The 4,626-nt window shown below is 66.2% G+C and overlaps 2 long non-coding RNA genes across 2 annotated transcripts in view; both read left to right on the top strand.

The window, feature by feature from the left end:
• Window positions 1-4,626, top strand: part of LOC113616561 (uncharacterized) — a 21,071-nt gene that overhangs the window by 4,146 nt on the left and 12,299 nt on the right. The gene's annotated exons all lie outside the window — the stretch shown is intronic.
• LOC113616560 (uncharacterized) lies at window positions 2,666-4,620 on the top strand. Its single transcript, XR_003431338.1, has 3 exons — window positions 2,666-3,311; window positions 3,707-4,126; window positions 4,280-4,620. It is a non-coding gene; the product is annotated as an uncharacterized LOC113616560 (long non-coding RNA).

The following is a 4,626-nucleotide window of genomic DNA, read 5'->3' as shown; positions in this document are numbered from 1 at the left end:
GGTCCCTCTCCTCAGGTGTCTCACACAGGCTCGCGGGGGGCTGGCCCTCCTCCTCATGTGTCTCACACAGGCTCGCGGGGGGCTGGCCCCACTACTGCAGGTGTCTCACACAGGCTCGCGGTCTGCACCTGAATCTGGCTGAGCATGGGCGGGGGAGGGTGTCTGGGAGGTGACCCCTCTGGAGGGCTTCTTGTGTGCCCGTGTGCAGCGAGGGTCCTGGGTGGGCCGCAGGGGGAGGTGCCAGGCCAGGAGCACTGCTGGGCTCTGGGTAGACAGTTTAGCCGGGCCAGTCCCAGGGACATGGGCAGGTGGGTCCACTCTCCTGGAAGAAATGGCTCCAAAACCAAATTCAATCAGCTGCCCCCGAGGGGGAGAGACCCTGCCCATATTCCTGTATCCACAGGGCAGGGCGCCCAGCCTGCTCGGAGCAACATGTGGAGAGTGGGCTGCAGTGGGGTGCAGGTGGTGCGGATGTGGGCTGCAGTGGGGTGTGGGGCAGGTTGGCGCACAGTGCTGTGGGCATAGGTGGTGTGGCCAGGAGGCCCAGTCTCCGAGTGGCAGGGGCAGTGCCAGCCCACCAGGCCAGCCCCTCCCTTGTGACACGCCTGCCCAGACTTGGGGGCTCACAGGGTCCTTGCAGAGTGGGGTCTTTGTGTCTCCAGCTGTGGCCCCCAGGTGACTCAGGGAGGAAGCTCCCAAGCTGTTGGCCGGATGCCAGGACAGTGGCCTTGAGACCTTCTTGGTGTTGGGAGGGCCAGCGGGGTCGCAGTCCTTGGAGCGTGTCTGGCTGAGACCTGGGTGGCTTCATGGTCTGATGGGCTTGGATGGGAGCCAGGGGATGGTGACTAGTCTGCCTGTGGCGTGAGGGGGGCGCGGTGCTGGGGGCCTTCCCTGTGCTTCCGCCCCAGTGGGTTTGTGTTACAGGCTGTTTCCCTGTGGTCGCCGTGGTACCCATGGTGATGTGGCCCCATTCAAAATCCTGGGGACAGGGCCATGGCTCGGGCTCCCCAGCGGGGTTTCTGATGGGTGCTGTGATGCTGTGGGTATAATAACAGCCATACCCCGAGCAGTAACCATACCACAGTGCCACAGACCCTCTCCCAATCCCTGCTGCCGGGGGCCGGGTGGGGGGCTGTCAGGTGGAAGCAGGGGCCCGGAAAGCTGTGGGACGGTCTTGTCGCTGCACGTGTCCTGCTGGGAGCACGTGGGAGGCCTCTCCCGTCGGTGGTCAGTGACCACGCCCAGCTCTATCCTGAGGCTCTGAGGCAGGGCCCTGCTGAGTGAGCTGGTGTCAGCGTCTGGTTTGGAAGCCAAACCCATTGTGACGGTCTCCTGGGTTGACAAATTGTCTGCACACGGTGTATGGGTCACCTTGGGGCCCTTGGTAACCCTGGGGCCAGCAGGTGCCTCCCCCTCCACTCCCTGCCAGGAAGGCCAGGAGCAAAACAGGGGTCGTTCCTGCTGCCGCCAACCCTGGGGCTCCGGGTCCGAGGTGTGCCTGCCTGTCCCCAGATGCAACTCTGAGCAGCTTCAGGCCTTTTGGTTGCAGCAGGATCTAGAGCAGGTGTGTAGGGGTGCCCAGTGGCCTCTCCTCTCGGGCCCCACTTCCCCCTGCCCTGACCACCGGGGCGTCCAGAGCTCCTGGGGGAAGACATTCACTGCGGTGGCCCAGGGCCCTCCTTCCCTGAGTCCACGCATCCCTTCTGAGTCCTCACAGCTCCAGGCCTTGGAGCACGGCCGAGTCAGTGGCCTCTGGGCATCCATTCCGGGGTGACTAGGGGTGACTGATCGCCACCAGGCCTGAAAGCTCTGGCGAGTTCTGCGGTGTCCCCTCTGGAACGTGGACGCTGCTCTGTACCTGGTCCCACCTCAGTACCACGGGGCATCGAGAGGGTGCCAGCACCACCTGCTGGGGGTGCCCGGGCCTGGGGCCGGGGCCGGGGCTGGAGGGCTGGCCCTTTACTGGCACCCCTGCCCTGCTGGCATCCTAAGTCTCAGGCCCCGGGGGTGCTCTCTGCAACTGCTGCCTCATCTGGACCTTGGTGACCCCACATAAGGGGCCTCGGCGGTGCCTCTGCTCAGGGGCCTCAGCAGGTGGGCCGAGCCCCAGGCCCTTCCCGTGTCCCCTGGTAGTGGGCTGAGCCCCAGGCCTCGGCCCCGAAGGGGGCAGAAGCTGCAGGTCCCGGACTTGGTGCTATTTCCAGCACCGTTAGGCGTTGAGTTTTAAGAATACATTTGCATCAGTTTAAACCCCCCTTATGCAGGCAGTGTCTGCAGGTGGTAACCGCCGAGGAGGGAGAGCGTGCAGGTGTTTTGTCCTCACGGCCGCCCTCCCGTGCCCCTGCCGTGCCCCTCCCGTGCCCCTCCCGTGCCCCTCCCATGCCCCTGCTGTGCCCCTCCCGTGCCCCTGCCGTGCTCTCGGGCCGGGTCTGCGCATGCACTCCCGCACGAAGCGAGGCTGAGCCCCCTCCCTCGCACCCCACCCCCTCCGTCTTGCTCGGTGTCCTTCACCTCTGCCTTCAGACCCCATGGGTGAGACTTCCCGGTCAGGCGCTGGGGCGCAGCGCCAAGCTCCACTTCCTGTGAGCGAGTGCAGGTGGGGCTTTCGGACAGGGGCCGTGTCACTGCGGGTGTAGCAGTCACCGCTACTACAGTACCATCACGGTGACACGCGCCCCTCAGAATCCTCCCCCCGCGGCTGTGTGTCCGGGGCTGCCCTTGCTGGCTCGGGCCGGCTCTGAGGAGGGGACCCTGCGTTTCCGGTGGGTTTGGGGGGTGAGCAGGGGGCAGGGTCTGACCCAAACCTGCATGGCACCCCCTCTCCAGCCCAGGCGACCCTGCTGGCCACCGTGGTCCATGTGGCCGCCAGTCTGCCTGGCTCAAGGGTGCTCTGGTTGTGTCTGTCCTGCTCTCTGGGCCCCCCTCAGAGAGCTTCTCTGTCCCCGGTGTGACCAGTGAGGGTCTGGCCTCCCCTTGCCCTTGTCTTGCATCTGCTGGAAGCTGCCGATGGTTTGGGGTCAAACCTGTGACATCTGTCGGTCGACTGGGGCCCGGGGACAGCTGACTGGATGTGAGAGGCTGTCTGTCGTCTGTGGGCGCGTGGAGTGGTCCCCCCTCCGCCTCTCAGCACCTGCCGCGGGGGGCCCTCCCAGGGTGTGACGTGGGTGTTTCCGCGGTCGGTTGGGGTGTCTCTGGAGATCAGCTTTCCGCAGTGCTGTCCCCCAGCTCCGAGTGAGAGGTGCTCTTCCTCCTTGGGGTTCCTCACGGCCCCTGACGAGGGCACCTGCCCCCCCAGGAGGCCGGACGTCCAGGTGAGTCAGGGCCTGGCCTGCAGCCTTTGAACCGCGGCAGGCTGGGCTCGGCCTGAGGGCCGGCCTGTGAGGGGTCTCAACAGCATGGGCTCCGCGTTCACTGTCCCGGCCAGCCGTTCATGCAGCTGCTGTCCATGGGCCTTTAACGTGAAAGTGGTGGAAACGGCCTTTATTCAGTCACTCTTGACAGCAGGGGAGAGCTGGGTCCACCCACTGTGAGCAGAGGTGACCAGTGTGTCACAGGAGAGCAGGGGTGGGGCTCCAGGGGCTCTGGTGAGGGACCAGGAAGGGTGGCCGTGCAGATGCGATGAGGCCGCTGTGCCCGCCAGCCGGCAAGGATGCAGGGATGGGTCAGGACTCCGCCCTCACAGAGGGCTCCGTGTCTCTCTCTGCAGCTGAGGGGCGTTGGGCAGCTGAGGACTGGCAAGGCTGAGCCTCCAGCGCTTCTGGGGGAAGGTCACGGCCAGGACCACTGACAGACAACCCCTGTGGGTATGCAGTGCAGTGGAAGCATGACAGAGGCATCTCAACACCAGGCTCTCTGCCACTGGTGCCGGGCCGCCCCTGCATTCTCGGGGCGGGGGGGGACACACCTGGTTAGGAGCCGGGTCCTCCCAGCGGCTGTGCTTACCGAGCAGCCAGCAGGATCGAGGAGCTGGGCACCCGCTCTTCTGCCTCTCATTTTCGTGGGGCAGCTGGGGAGCTCCAGGCGGGAAAGCAGCGTGGCCGCTGGTGGGCGAGTCAAGGAGTCAGAGGGCGAAGCGCAGCTGCTGCCCACTGCGGGCCCCTGGGAGCCGCGAGGAGATGGGCCAGCGGTGAGTTAGGGCTCTCTGCCTGCGGTGAGACCTGGGAGTCGGTGTGCGAGGGGGCGGGGGCCTCACGTCTGGGGCGGGGGCGGGGGAGCCAGGCCCTGGGTGTGCTGGACGCGGCCCAGCATCCACGTGGGCTCCCGTGTTTGCTGCCCGCAGGCACTCGGGACGCCCGTGCATCGTGTGGGGCTGCAGGTCAGGGACTGACCAGGAGCCCAGCCGGCAGGCTGACCCTTTGGAAAGAACCTCCTCTTGGGTGCACGGTGTCGCCAGCTTTCTCCTGGGGTTCGGAGGTGATGCTGTGAGGTCGGGGCTCGGCACTCACGCCCGCAGTGGGTGGCGTCGGGAGAAGGTGGCCCGCCGGGAGCCTCCGGCCTGAACCGGGCCCGACTGAACCTGACTTTGCTGCCACGGCCACAGCTGCTCCGGGCTCTCCCTGGGAGTTCTGTGTCACCAGCTGTCCTCGAGGCATGGACACGGGGTCATCGTCCCACCTGCCGTCTCTA

The sequence above is a fragment of the Aethalodelphis obliquidens genome, unplaced genomic scaffold (genome assembly GCF_003676395.1).
Source record: "Aethalodelphis obliquidens isolate GAN/ISIS:26980383/991018 unplaced genomic scaffold, ASM367639v1 scaffold161, whole genome shotgun sequence".
NCBI classification, from domain to species: Eukaryota; Metazoa; Chordata; class Mammalia; order Artiodactyla; family Delphinidae; genus Aethalodelphis; species Aethalodelphis obliquidens.
The sequence above is the reverse complement of the archived record's forward strand: the minus strand, read 5'-3'. Positions and strand labels throughout refer to the sequence as shown.